This window comes from Natator depressus, chromosome 5 (assembly GCF_965152275.1).
Source record: "Natator depressus isolate rNatDep1 chromosome 5, rNatDep2.hap1, whole genome shotgun sequence".
Lineage (NCBI taxonomy): Eukaryota > Metazoa > Chordata > Testudines > Cheloniidae > Natator > Natator depressus.
Genome location: NC_134238.1, coordinates 594,282 through 609,208, shown reverse-complemented (window position 1 = coordinate 609,208; position 14,927 = coordinate 594,282). Strand labels below are relative to the sequence as shown.

General features: G+C 60.1%; 1 protein-coding gene across 2 annotated transcripts in view; it reads left to right on the top strand.

The window, feature by feature from the left end:
• The first annotated feature begins 4,378 nt into the window (after positions 1-4,378).
• The window catches only part of TLN1 (talin 1), a 129,356-nt gene continuing 118,807 nt past the window's right edge, over positions 4,379-14,927 (top strand). For both annotated transcript variants that reach the window (XM_074952187.1, XM_074952186.1), the window contains exon 1: positions 4,379-4,525. The gene's annotated coding sequence lies outside the window, so the exon portion shown is untranslated. The remainder of the gene's footprint in view (positions 4,526-14,927) is intronic.

The following is a 14,927-nucleotide window of genomic DNA, read 5'->3' as shown; positions in this document are numbered from 1 at the left end:
GCGCCGAAAGCCCGCTCATTGGCGCGCTGGGGCTGGCTCGGACCCCATTGGTCGGAAATAATGTCACTCAGCCAGCACTGAAGAGCCCGCCCCCAGCCCGCCCCTGAACGACGGGGTCTTGGGGCTGTGAGTGACGGGGCACTGGAGGGGGCGGGGCCGAGGGCTGTGAGTGACGGGGCGTGGGAGGGGGCGGGGCCGAGGGCTGTGAGTGCGGGGGTGTGGGAGGGGGCGGGGCCGAGGGCTGTGAGTGCGGGGGTGTTGGAGGGGGCGGGGCCGAGGGCTGTGAGTGACGGGGCACTGGAGGGGGCGGGGCCGAGGGCTGTGAGTGACGGGGCGTGGGAGGGGGCGGGGCCGAGGGCTGTGAGTGACGGGGGCGTGGGAGGGGGCGGGGCCGAGGGCTGTGAGTGCCGGGGCGTGGGAGGGGGCGGGGCCGAGGGCTGTGAGTGACGGGAGCGCGGGAGGGGGCGGGACAAGGGCTGTGAGTGACGGGGCGCGGGGGCGTGGGAGGGGGCGGGGCCGAGGGCTGTGGATGACAGAGGTGAATCTCTGGCGTGAGGAAGGGGCACAAGAGAGAGATGCAGAACGATGAAGGAAAGAGGAGGGCGATGGGGCACTCTCAGACACCTAGCACGGGGACAAGGGGGATCGGGCATTGCTGTTCACCCTGCTGGTGTCTGTCACAGGGTCCCCAGGCGATGCTCTGGAACTGCTCCCCATGAAGCCAGGCAGGACTCTGGGGTAGTCTCCTCTCGGGGAGCAGCCTGTCTGCAGGACACACAGCTCACCCGCTTCCACCCTCCTGGGTCTGACCTCGGAGCATTCAGCCTCCTCTGCCCCTCCCTGCGCTTCCCACAGCCAGTCCGCCCAGGCAATGATCATACACCCTTACCCTACCACCTAGATACTTAAGAACTGCCTAGGGGAAACTGAGGCACCTCCACACTATTCAAAGGAAACATTAAGAACAGTCCCACTTCGTCACAGTCTCACAGGGACAAGGGGGATTGGGCACTGCTGTTCACCCTGCTGGGTTTGTCCATGAGTCATCTTGGAACTGTGTTCTGTCAATAGTCGTTCAAACAGTCATTCTCTCTCTTCATGTACTTGGGTGGGCTTCTTGCTTACTGTTCTCAGGATCTGCTTTCCTCTAACACAGCTTTTTGATCACTTCCCTTTTTCACCAATCATATTTCCTTTCAGTTTTTTCCCTTGAGACTCGCTCTCAGGCACAGCTGTAGATCGTATTTCCCTCTACTTCCTGTCTCTAATAGCCTCTGCTCATGTATATAGTGTATTTTTTTCTGCTTCTCCTACCAGAAACCAGGGGCTGGCCTTACTGTACGGAGCAGGACAAGATGGGGCAGGGGCTGGTCATGCTGTGTGGGGCAGGGTAGAGGCTGCCTTGGACGGGGCAGGATGAAGCATGGCAGGGGCTGGCTATGCTGGGCAAGATGGGGCAGGACAGGGGCTGGCCATGCTGGGTGGGACAGGACAGGACAAAGCACTAGATAGAGAGGACTCTCAGTTACTACAGAGAATTCTTTCCCAGGTATCTGGTGGGTCTTGCCCATAGGCTCAGGGTCTAACTGATCAACATATTTGTGGTCAGGAAGGAATTTTCCCCAAGGTCAGAATGGCAGAGACCCTGGGGGTTTTTCACCTTCCTCTGCAGCGTGGGGCATGAGTCACTTGCTGGTTTGAACTAGAGTAAATGGTGAATTCTCAGTAACTTGAAGTCTTTAAACCATGATTTGAGAGTGTCAGTAACTCAGCCAGAGGTTCGGGGTCTATTTCAGGTGGGTGTGGTTCTGTGGCCTGCGATGTGCAGAAGGTCAGACTAGATCATGATGGTCCCTTCTGACCCTAAAGTCTATGAGTCTAAAGCAGGGCAGGGGCTGGCTGTCCTGAGTGGGAGGGGCAGGATGAAGTGGGGCAGTAGCTGGTCATGCTGGGCAGGACGGGATGGGAGTAGTCATGGGGGACTGGCTGTGCTGGCAGGATGAGGTACGGCGGGGGCTCACCGTGCTGCGAGGGGAGGGCAGGATGGGCCGGGTGTGGCTGTACTGGGTGGGGCAGGATGAGCTGGGTGGGGCGGGGCACAGCATGGCTGGGTGGGATGAGGCAGAGCAGGGGCAGGGATGGTGGGGGTGGGTGGGGTGGGGCAGGATGAGCTGGGTGGGGCAGGACGGGGTGGGGTGGGGCAGGAGGAGCTGGGTGGGGATGGGGGGGCAGGATGGGGCGTGGGGGTGTGGCAGGATGATCTGGGTGGGGTGGGGCAGGATGAGCAGGATGGGGAAGGGAGGGATAGGGCGGGGCGGGGCAGGATGAGCTGGGTGGGGAAGGGCGGGGTCAGGGGGTGGGGCAGGATGAGCTGGGCAGGGCGGGGAAGGGCGAGGTCAGTGGCGCGGGGCGGGATGAGCTGGGCGGGCGGAGAAGGGTGGGGTCAGGGGGCAGGGCGGGATGAGCTGAGCAGGGCGGGACGGGGAAGGGCGGGGTCAGGGGGCGGGGCGAGCAGGGCGGGGAAGGGCAGGGTCAGTGGGGCGGGGTGGGGCAGGATGAGCTGGGCGGGGCAGGGTGTCACGGAGTGTGGGGGAGTCCAGGCCCTGCACCCCTCTTCCTGGGATTCACTGAGACTCTCAGCCAGCCAGTAACACAGAAGGTTTATTGGACCACAGGAACACAGTCCAAAACAGAGCTTGTGGGGACACCCAGGACCCCTCAGTGAAGTCCTTCTGGGGGAGCAGGGAGCTTAGACCCCAGCCCTGGGGTTCCCTGTGTTCCTCCACCCAGCCCCAAACTGAAACTAAACCCACCGAGCAGGTTCCCTGCTGCAGCCTCCGTCCACATTCCTGGGCAGAGGTGTCACCTCCCCCTCCCCCTCCTGGCTCAGGTGACAGGCTCTCAGGTCTCCCGTCCCCAGGGCACATTCCCAGGTCAACACTCCCCCCTCCCTGCTGCGTCACATCGTCACACAGGGTCAGTGGGGCGGGGCGGTATGGGCAGGGCAGGGTCAGTGGGGCGGGGTCAGGGGGCGGGGCAGGATGAGCTGAGCTGGCGGGGCGGGGAGGGCAGCGTCAGTGGGGTGGGGTCAGGGGGCGGGGCAGGATGAGCTGAGCTGGCGGGGCGGGGAAGGGCAGGGTCAGGGGGCGGGGCGAGCTGGGGGGGCGGGGAAGGGCGGGGTCAGTGGGGCGGGGCGAGCTGGGCGGGGAAGGGCGGGGTCAGTGGGGCGGGGTGGGGCAGGATGAGCTGGGCGGGGCAGGGTCAGTGGGGAGGGGCGGTAAGAGCTGGGTGGGGCGGGGCAGGGTCAGTGGGGCGGGGTCAGGGGGCAGGGCAGGATGAGCTGGGCGGGGCGGGGCGGGGAAGGGCAGGGTCAGGGGGCGGGGCGAGCTGGGGGCGGGGAAGGGTGGGGTCAGGGGGCAGGGCGAGCTGGGCGGGGAAGGGCGGGGTCAGTGGGGCGGGGTGGGGCAGGATGAGCTGGGCGGGGCAGGGTCAGTGGGGCGGGGCGGTATGAGCTGGGTGGGGCGGGGCAGGGTCAGTGGGGCGGGGTCAGGGGGCGGGGCAGGATGAGCTGGGCGTGGCAGGGCGGGGAAGGGCAGGGTCAGGGGGCGGGGCGAGCTGGGGGGCGGGGAAGGGCAGGGTCAGGGGGCGGGGCGAGCTGGGGGGCGGGGAAGGGCGGGGTCAGGGGGCGGGGCGAGCTGGGCGGGGAAGGGCGGGGTCAGTGGGGCGGGGTGGGGCAGGATGAGCTGGGCGGGGCAGGGTCAGTGGGGCGGGGCGGTATGAGCTGGGTGGGGCGGGGCAGGGTCAGTGGGGCGGGGTCAGGGGGCGGGGCAGGATGAGCTGGGCGTGGCAGGGCGGGGAAGGGCAGGGTCAGGGGGCGGGGCAAGCTGGGGGGCGGGGAAGGGCGGGGCGAGCTGGGCGGGGAAGGGCGGGGTCAGTGGGGCGGGGTGGGGCAGGATGAGCTGGGCGGGGCAGGGTCAGTGGGCGGGGCGGTATGAGCTGGGTGGGGCGGGGTCAGGGGGCGGGGCAGGATGAGCTGGGCGGGGCGGGGCGGGGAAGGGCAGGGTCAGGGGGCGGGGCGAGCTGGGGGGCGGGGAAGGGCGGGGTCAGGGGGTGGGGCGAGCTGGGCGGGGAAGGGCGGGGTCAGTGGGGCGGGGTCTCTTGCGGGCTGTTGGGAGAAAACCAATGGGGGCGGCTGCTGCCTGCAGGGCCCTGCGCAGCCCCGGCGGAGACCCCGTGCTGCCGCGCGGGCCTGGCGCTCGGACCCCGTCGCCTCCCTGAGGGCGGTTTTGGCGCCGCCGGGCCCTGCTCCCGCGGGGCGGGGCCGGGCCTTGCCCACAACCAAGATGGCGCCAGGCTGGCTACGCGCTGGGGGTGGGACGTGGCGGTGCGAGTGCGCAGGCGCGGCGGTACCACAGAGGGTCAGCACAGAGCGTCTCCCTGAGGGCGGGGGGGCGTCGCTCTGTCTTTCCCTCCCAGCGAGTCGCGTCCGGAGCAGCGCCGCAGCGGGACCCGCCTGGCGCCCCAGGTAGGCCCGGGCGGGTCAGTGCTCGGGGCGGCGGGAGAGCGGCCGGGGGCGGGGTCTGGTGCGCGGGAGCCTGCGGGGGGGGGTGGCCAGGCTCGGGGTGGGAGGCCAGGCATGGAAGGGGGAGGCCAGGCTGGGGGGGGGGGTGGGAGGCCAGGCATGGAAGGGGGAGGCCAGGCTGGGGGGGGGGTGGAAGGCCAGGCATGGAAGGGGGAGGCCAGGCTGGGGGGGGGGTGGAAGGCCAGGCATGGAAGGGGGAGGCCAGGCTGGGGGGGGGGTGGAAGGCCAGGCATGGAAGGGGGAGGCCAGGCTGGGAGGGGGAGGCCGGGCATGGATGGGGGAGGCCAGGCTCGGGGGGGGGGGGGTGGAAGGCCAGGCATGGATGGGGGAGGCCAGGCTCGGGGGGGGGGGTGGAAGGCCAGGCATGGATGGGGGAGGCCAGGCTCGGGGGGGGGGGTGGAAGGCCAGGCATGGATGGGGGAGGCCAGGCTCGGGGGGGGGGGTGGAAGGCCAGGCATGGAAGGGGGAGGCCAGGCTCGGGGGGGGGGGGGGGTGGGAAGGCCAGGCATGGATGGGGGAGGCCAGGCTTGGGGGGGGGGGTGGAAGGCCAGGCATGGATGGGGGAGGCCAGGCTTGGGGGGGGGGGGTGGAAGGCCAGGCATGGATGGGGGAGGCCAGGCTCGGGGGGGGGGGGGTGGAAGGCCAGGCATGGAAGGGGGAGGCCAGGCATGGAAGGGGGAGGCCAAGCGTGGATGGGGGAGGCGAGGCCAGGCTCGGGTGGGGGAAGCCAGGCTCGGGGGGGGGGGTGGGAGGGAGGCCAGGCTCGGGTGGGGGAGGCCCAGCTTCGGGGGGGGGGTTGGGGGTGGGAGGGAGGCCAGGCGTGGAAGGGGGAGGCCAGGCTCGGGGGGGGGGAGTGGGGAGGGGAGGCCAGGCTTGGGCAGTGTGTGTGCCCAACGTGAGGGTTGCAAAGCGCAGGGGACACGCGTTGCAGGGTAATGATCGATCAGTGGCTGTGCAAGCCCCGAGCCTGGCAGGCAGCCGGGACAGACCCGCTGACTCAGCGACTTGCAGGCGGAGAGGATGGGAGCTGTTGTGGGAGAAGGCAAAGTACCCCGCATCTGACCCCCACGCTTCTTTTCCCTGCTGTTGCAGCTCCCAGACTACCTGTCTGCCAGGCTGTGTCACTAACGAATTTAACAGCCTGGCAGCTGGGATTGGCTCATTTTACTGACCCAGCACAGCAGGACAAATGCCTTCAGCAGATACCATCCCCCCTGCCTGTCACTTCTGCTTCTGGACCTCCCCAGGAGCGGTCTCTGACAGTTACATGAACACTGAGCGAAGGGCCTCCTATGCTGCCTCCTCCCTGAGCGCTACAGGGAGCAGCACTCTGCTGCCTGGTATATGCACTCACTACCCGTTTGCAGCTGAAGCTGTTGCTTCCTGTTTTTAGCTTTTCAGCCGTAGCTTGCTCCTTTCTCCCTGCGGGATGAGCAGGCAGCAGCTTCGGGGTGGCAGGCAGCTGCACAGTGGCTGTAGAGTGAAGTTTCTCTGCTTTCCAGCCCAGTCCTTACTCAGTGATGGCTCTGTCTGGCTCAGCTCCGTTGCTCAGACTGAGTCCAGTTCTCTTGCCATCTGTTAATTACAGTAACATTTGCATTAACAGGCCTTGCTGCAGGAAGTAGTGGTTAGCAGGAAACTTGCAAAGGTCGAGGTCTCAGGCCTCTTCAGTTTCTGCAGAATCTGAGCTTTCATTTAAACACCCCTCACACAGACCCACAAATTCTAGCTCTTCTCTGAATGCACTTGAGTGCCTGAGACTGCAGACAGGGAGCTCTTGGGCCTCTGCTGCCTCTGGTAGTTCCCCAAGCAACCTCAAGAGTGAGATTAACAAAGCCTGGGGCAGTTTCAGGGCTGCTCTTTGGGTTCCCATGGACAGGCGTCAGCTGGGGGGTAAGTCTGATACCACTGTCACGCTGCTGGTCAGGGAAGCTTGAGTGGCACAGCCAGAGCTACCTGCAGTGAGGGGGCCCCAGAAAGTCTGGGGGAATAGCAGAGTAATGGGGATGACCCCTTGGAGCAGCCAGCTGGCTGAGGGGGTGATACAGCTCCTTTCTGCCAGGAGCTGTGGTGAGGAGGAGGGGAGCTTTGAGTTGATGAGTCCCCTTCTAGTCAGAGATGAATCTGAAAGATGCTTCCAGATAGGGTCCAGTTGAAACGTGTGCTAGGATTCACTGCACCTGGGGCAAGGGGTTGTGCTCTTACACCTCTCCTTATTGGTCTCTCTGTGGGTCTGCTAAAATCCTATGCATTGGCTTTGTTGTTGGCTTCCCTCGGTTGTGCAGCCTGTCCTTGTCCCCCTCTCTCTGGCTGCAGTAGTGGCAATGTCAGGCCCGTCTGTGTCAGGTTTTCACAGGGGCCATGCTCCTGTAGGGCCCACCAGACTGCTGAATCTTGCTGTCCAGGGAAAGGCCAAGGCTTCTCTCCTGAGCTGTAGGATGAGGATTGGGGTTTATTCCCCCTCCCTGTCTGCTTCCCGCTCCGCTGCTGTCTCGACTGAGCTGAGTCAGGCACTGCTCACTGTTACTCAGGCTGGAGGAGATGGGGCTATGAGGAGCTGAACTCTGGTTGTGTGTGCTGAGGTGGGGTGGGGTTTGCTGCCTCCTGCCAGGAAATGCAACACAGGCTGCCTCGCTCATCTGTCTGCAGCTCCTGCTAGAGCTCTAACACCCCTCCCTCCATCCCTCTTCTGCTGTCCCCTGGACTGTGCTCCCAGAAGTTACCCTCTTCTCCCTGTACTGGCTTCTGCACAGGCTTGTATCCTCCACTGGAAGTGTTGCCTGGAGCTTCTGTCTCCCTCATGCTGCTGATTCCGTGCCTGTAGGGCAGGGTTTTGTGGAACAGGTTTGTCTGCTGCCCAGTGCCAGAAGGGGAGGGGATAGGGCAGCTGAAATGGCCTGGGAGGTGATAGCTGTCCTCAGAGGGAGTCCTGCAGGTTGCGTTGGCATGCACAGTGTGGATGCTTATGGGGGGGCTCCTTTGGGGGGTGTGTGTGTGGGGAATGGAAGGGAGGTTCTGGGGAAACTCTTACTAACTTTGGCATACAAAGTACAGAACTTTTCCCAGAGCTGCTGGTGGTAAGAAAGTGTGTGGGCAGGTTGTGGCGGGGCACTGTGCCTTAAGGAATGTCTGTTAACAGTAATGCCCATCGCACGTTTGTGAGATGTCTCTGTCCCCTGTTTCTCTGTGGTGTTGAGCTGAGAACTGGATCCTGGATGCCATGTGTATCTCTGGGTCCTGACCCAGCTTTAATCTGTTGGATGGAAACATTGGGTTGCCCTTCTGTCTTGGTTCCCCTGCTGCAGGTCTCTGGGGTGAGGCCTGGGTGTGTGGTTCTTAAGGTCAGTTTTAATGTGTGTGTGTGTGTATAGCTGATGGTCTCCAGCATGTGTGGGTGGATGCATGCTGTGGGGAGGGGCGTTGCCCGGTTCAGCTAGGCCAGTCTCAGAAACAGTACCTGGGTTGCTTTGCCCTCTGATTCTGCACCTTTTCTTGTGAGGGGGGTGTCCTTTCTGAATGACCCTGGAGTACTTAGGGAGGGAGCAGTGTTTTTTTTTTTTTCCTGGGAGGGGGTGTGGGAACATGGTTATGAAAGTGGTAGCGGGTTATGTGCTGGCTCTATGGGGTACCTCTGCCTCTCCATCCCTGGACTCAGCCCCAGCTGGTTGTGGTTCTGAGCACTTGAGCAATGTAACGGTTTCTGACTAGATATGTGATTAATGGATGTGCATGACTGATCTAATTGGGCAGCAGGGCCAGGCAGTTGTGGTGAGCTAGGCACTTTCCATCTTTAGTAATTCTCGTGCCCTGTGACTCTTCCTCCAGGTTCCTCGCTCCCTCCCCCTGAGTTAAAAGCTCTGCACTGGATAAGGCTTCCTGGGCACATTCCAGATGCTGAGCTGTAAAACCACTGGGGTTTACTCCGCACCTCCCAGGAAATCTCTCGCCAGCAGGAATCTCCTGGTGACAGGCTGGATGGCCTGCAGTGTTTGGTTTGCAGCCGTGTTTCACCCCTGCCTGTGGTGTGCCTGACCTCCTGCTGGCATGGATAAATTGGGTCACTGAGCTAACGAACTTGTATCTTTCTGGCTCTTTCTGAGCACTGTAATCACTTCCTGCCAGGGATTGCAGGGTGGGAGCTTTAATGGGGCACTCACTTCCAGTGGGGCTTTAGTGTTGGAGTGAGTTTATCCTCCTCAATCCATCCCTGCTGGCAAGTGTCTCTTCTCGGGCACTGATTTCTCCTGCCATGGGGACTTCACACCCTCTTTTGGCAGCAGTAGGCTTCTGAGAGATACAGAGTTTCTTTGCTGAAGGCAGCTTGCTTGACTGCATGAGCTGGTGACTCCCTGGGGATGTCCCAGGGCCCCTGGAGCTGCTCTCAGTGATGAGGTATGGAAATTATCTCTGCAAAAAGAGCAGCAGGGAGGGACCCAGACTGCCCTGGAGAGACTGCAGGGTCCCTGTTGTACAGAGCCCCTGAGGGAGAGCAACACAGCATCTCCTCTACACGCTGCTGTTTTGATGGAGGTGGGGTGAGAGGGTTTGGTGATGAATTGAGACATTAAAACGTAACCGTGGGAATCTCCCTGAAAGAAAGGTGGTTGATGCCCCAAGCTGAGGAGCCAATTATGCCTCCCAGATGTACCCTTATAGCCTTGACCTGCTGCGCAGGATTTGACAGGGTCTCTAGCTTATTACGAAAAGAAAAGGAGTACTTGTGGCACCTTAGAGACTAACAAATTAATTTAGTTATTAAATTTATTTATTTGTTAGTCTCTAAGGTGCCACAAGTACTCCTTTTTCTTTTTGTGAATACAGACTAACACGGCTGCTACTCTGAAACCTAGCTTATTACAGTTACTCTGAACGATAGACTCTGGGCCCTGGGGCTGGGTGATGTGCATCTCAAAGGAAGGGTCTGATGCAGCCAGAGTGGTGGATGTTATTTCCACATGGGAGGACCAGGGCAGACGTGTCAATCTGTCACTAACTGGCTCCTGCACAGGAAGATGCTGGCTGGAATAGCAGAGGCAAACTTGCAAACATTTGCTCTTCTCTGTTGTACACGGACTTGGTCAGTTCAGCCAGCTGCTGTCACCCTGCTCAAAGTCTCCAGAGCTGCACTTCCCTTAGGAACAGACCTGCTGTCACAAGTAGGCACACTCTGCCTCCCCAGCTCCCTCAGGGCACTGTGTAAAGCTGGTCCTGCAGGGGCCCCCTGTGCTATTTCAGGCAACCTTAGCCATTGCCTGCACTGGCAGTTATGGGAAAGCCAGCAGGGTTACAGCTCCACTGGTGGGAGTGCAAGTGCTAAGTGGGGACAGGCATTTTTACCACTCCACGCAGCATCAGGCAGTGGGGTGATAAACACTCGTGGCTGGTCTACGCTATTCCTAGCACCAGGGCTAGTGCAGAAGTGGGAGAGGGGCTGTCTGCGTCACAGCATACCTGCGAAATGGAGTGAGCTGACTGCCATCCAGGGCAAGGCACGTTCAGCGTTGTCACTTAGGAAATGCCTACGCTGCAATCAGAGGTGCATTTGTAGGATACCTGGGCTAGCTGTGATCTCGGTATCACACGTACCAGTACCAGCAGAATGGGCAGCATGGACTTCGGGGCGGGCTAGCCACCCCAGCAAGTACCCAGGGTCATGGGCGGGCTTGCACAGCCTGCGCTGAACTCTCTGCTGCTGGAACTTCACTCCTGCTAGTATTCACGGTCGCTAGCTTCAAGCTAGTGTGGGTGACACGTGCTGCAGTCACACCTCTCATTGCAGTGTAGGCAATCCATAGTTCAGGACTTAATTGTGACTATGCTGACTGGTTAGTACGAGTCAGCATCATGAGAGTTTGTGATGGAGCATGCCACACCAGAGTGTGCACTATTTGAATTGAATTTAGTGATCACATGTTCAGAGAGGATGTGCACAATTAGTTTAATTTCCACCTGATGAGATTCTGTGCGTCATTGTTTGCATCTTCCAGGCAGGCTCTGTGTTCAGCTGGTTTGCACAGTGATCCTGGATGTGGTGGAGATGAGGGAAGGATGAGCTTCCAACAACTCGCATCGCTATAGCTTGTCATGGCACCAAGCATCTATAGAGGTTCCTAGCCCCAGCAGGAGAAGCACCTTTGTCCCTTGTGCCAGGACTCAAGGATTCCTGTTCCTCCTGGTGCATTTTCCAAATAGCCACTCAACCCCTTGGACAAATGATCCAGATATTCAGGTGGAAACTGGGTTTCACGTGCACTTTGAAAATTGCACTTCGGGGATGGAGATCCTAGTTTTGGAGGGGATTCAGCCACCAAAATGGGCTGGGAATGAAGGGACTCCCATCTCTGTTAACCACAGTGTCACCTCCACGTGACTCTCTGAAGTTCACATCTACCCTGCTGTGGAATCAAAACAAAGGACCTGCAATAACAAGTCCCTGCTCGCTCCTATGTTGCTGTGAGACTGAGGGCTTCACAGAGGGGACTGAACTGAGCATGTTTGACAGCTGCTTCCCCTCCTTTAAAGTCTTGGGGGAAGCTATTATCCTTCCTCTGCAGGACTGTCAAGGAGAGCAGCATGCCCCTACTTCTGGCATGCTGGGGGTCCAGAACTCTCTAGTTAGTCCCACCTTGGCTACATGTATTGACACACAAGCCCATACAGTCAGCCCTTGTGGGCCCATGAGAGATCCCATGTTAGTGCTGGTGCCCATTCCTTCCTGGAAACGCAGCAAGAACCAGAAGAGTGGGGAGGAGGGAGGCTGATTGCTCAAACCTGAAGAAATTCAGCCTGTTACTGGGGAAGCCCTAGTGGCTGCTAAAGAGAGGCTCAGCCCCAAGCCTGCTGAAGATGGGGAGAGGGCACATCAGGGGCCTTCCCAGGGTAGTCAGGTATCTTGCTAGCACCATGAGTGCCATGAGTTCAGTGTTATACATGTGAAATTCCAGGGGATGGCAGTGGCCAGCAGTTCTGTGTCTGGGATGGGAAGGGTTAATTTTCATAAAGAACAATAGCAGCATCTGTGGGCACTCAGCAGGATACAGCGTGACAGCAGCTCTGACGTCCGTCTGGCTTGGGCGTGCAGGCTGGCCTCTAACCCAGGGTCAGGAGGAAGTAGCATCCCTCTTTGGTAGCACACAGCTGCATGTCAGAGGGGCTGCCTTCCTCAGAAGCCCCCACCCCTCTTGGTGCTAGGCTGGCCATAGGTCCGGTCCTGCGTGGCAGGTCCCATCGCGTGGATGGATGCAGCTCAGGTGGTGGTGAGAAGGGAAGAGTCTCACCCTGGGGTTGGAGACCACCTAGATGCTCTGATCCTGGTGAGGCTGCTCCCTCACACATGGGCCGTGGGCAGGGAGAGCCTGGACTCCTATCTCTGGCTCAGAAATGCCATCTTGGGGAAGCAGGATGCAGAAAGGTCCATGTTGTGATTGGTCCAGGTGGGGGTGGCAGCTGTTATAACTACCCAGCCAGGTGACTGGTGTGGCTTTGATCCCCCATTCCCCAATAAGGGGAGCTGGCCTGATGAAAAGAGCAAGGAGAACCTGGGAGGTGGGGCTCGGGTGGGCAGAGTCTTGTCTTGCCTGTAGGGCTGCTCTAATGGGACATCCCTGGGGGCCCAGGCTGCTCTTGGTGTTCGCTCTTCTTGGGGCCTGACACACACTGCTGGTTGGAGCCAATTCATAGAATCATAGACTCTCAGGGTTGGAAGGGACCTCAGGAGGTCTAGTCCCACCCCCTGCTCAAAGCAGGACCAACCCCAACTAAATTCTAGCTGCCCAGCTCCGCAGAAGGTGCAGCTCCCGTCCCGTGCATGGTGCACTGGTGCCTTGGGGGTTATTTATAGCTTGCACTGTCAGTGCCCCCTTCCCAGCCTGGCAGGGTTTCTGTTTGGGCCTTTGGAGGGCTGGGGGCCTGAGGGAAGGTGACTGCGGGGTGGGTGGGTGCCAGAAGCAGGTCATTTTGGAGTATGAGCTAAATGCTGTAAATTATCTGGGTACTCTGCAGTCACCCACAAACAACGGTGAGGGATCTCGCTAGCACCAACAGAGTCGTCTTCTCCTGCATATGAGGTACTAGCCCCGTGGCTGGCTTACGTGACTGGCCCAAGGTCACACCGGGAGTCGGTAGCAGAGCTCGGTGTAGGACCCCGATTTCTGGGCTCTCCTCCAGTGCCCTGGCTCTGCTGCCTGAGTGCCAGTCTTCTTCCCCCACCCCTCTGCTTTGGAGCTGGCAGCAGAGAGCTGAGGGAAGGAGGGGACACTGGAACTTCCCTCCCCTTTGCTTAGCCACGGGACAGGATTGCTGGCTGTGGAGATCCAAACTTGCTGGATTCCTTCCCTTCTGAGCCCAGGAGGCAGAGTCTTGCTCTCAGTGCTGGTGTTGGAACTTACCCTGCAGAGTGAGGGGCTGGAATTCACTTCCACAGCGGGAGCCATGCTGGCCTTTACTGCAGCCATGTCTGCTCCCCGGTGGCGTGCAAGGGGAGGACTCTTGAGAATTCCTGCTCGCAGGACTGGCCTGGCAGCAGGGCTGGCTGGAGCTCTGACAGCCTAAGACAAAAGGCTGATTGTGCCCAGAGGAGAGGGCACTGGGGCAGGGCACATAAGTACAGTTCTCCCCCATCAGCTGGGGTGTGTCTGTCACACTTGTGGTCTGAAGTGGGTGCTCTGGCCAGAGCTGGCGTCACCCTGGACAGAATGCAGATGTAACCCAGAAAAGGGGAAGTGCAGTGATCTGTCCTGCCCCCACAGCCTGTGCACCATGCTGGCTGCTCCATGGGCCCTTTTCAGAGACTGATGGACAGTTGGGGGGCATCCTTCTAAAGAACAAGGCTGTCACTACCTGGGTGTGGGGAGCAGTGTGTCCCATGGAGAGCCCAGGAACCCCCCAGCCATGGGGTGTCTGGGTGGGAAACTTAGTGAGAGGGAATTTTTGACTCTGTTCCTTCCGTAATTAATCTCATGACTTTTCAGTTCCACTCTGCTGTCTCCTCTCTGTCCCCTGCCCTGGCGCCTAGCTCGGCTGTTCAGTGAGCTCCCTGGGGCCTGGCTCCCTATCCAGCAGGCTGTTTCCTTGGCCCTTTAAATCTGCCCAGCAGGATGTTTAAATGCTTGGACTGTGGCTTCATCGCTGGCTGTTAATTCCATATTTGGTAGCAGTCATTGTTTACTCCTTGTCTCCTCTGCCCCTTTCTTGTCCTTGCTGGGGAAGGCAGTAGGGGGAGGGGGCATTTTTTCAGAGACATTAATACTGGTGAATCGGCTGGCTTCCTGATAAAGGGGCTGGAGGAACCTGGAAGGGTGAGAGAGGAAACCGAAAGGATTCAAATAGCAGAGGGAAAACAGATTGCTCTGGAGTAACAGCACTGAACTGTCAGTTGCTCCCAGCAAGGGGCTTGACGAAGATAGAAGCAGGTGGAGCTGTGGCTTGTAGAATGTCTTGGGCTGAGGACTGGTGTGTTGGCTGGGGGGGAGTGGGTCCTTTGCCCCTGTTCCCAGTGCCATTAAGGATATAATTTCATTTTTTGGTGGGGGGAGCATGGAAGTCTCCAACCCCTGGGGAACTCAGTCTTCCCCTTCCAGGTGCCACTCGCAGTGCTTCATTCCCGCTTTGCCGTGCATCTGCATGGGCCTTGTAAGGCCACTGCCTCTGGGCAGCTCGGAGCCAAAGGCACCCCCTTCCCAGCGGGTCACCTCCCGAGCGTGGCTGAGTGGGGTCCTGGGTGGGAGGTCCCCTTCAGCAGGATGCACCCCTTGCTGCCTGAAGCTACTGGAACACTCTGTGGGGCCCAGCTGGCCAAGTGCTGAGTGAGGGTGGAGCTGGGTCCCTGGTTGGCTGGCCCAGCCCGTGAGAGAGGCAGGTAGGCAGCCAAGCCTGTCAGTGGGTGGGACTTGTCTAGGGATCCCCGCTGACACCAGAGAGCTGCGCCCCGTTAGCCAGGGGAGTGTTAACAGTGATGCCTGCTGCTGCCGATAGCTTCATTGTGACAGCCCGTAGGGGAAACATCCAGCTCACTTCTTCCCTGGCCCAGCCCGACTCCTGGCCCGGCGTATGCACAGGGCTCTGTCTCCCACAGTCCGATGCCAGGCTTGCTTTTGTGCCTTGCTCAGACTGTTGGGAAGGGCCTGCAGAGCAGATTCTGAGCGTGAAGCAATGGCTAATGGGGAAGAGTGGGGTGGCTAAGTGATAGAAATGCCTGAGCCAGGCCTGCGGGATTCAGTCTGGCTGTGGTGAGGCAAGGCACAGACCCCGCTGCTTGTTTGCAGCTCGCCCTGACTCTGCAGCTTTGTGTGCGCCTTGTTAGTGTTTTGGCTTTAGTTTGCTGGACAGCATGAGCCTAGTGCAGCTC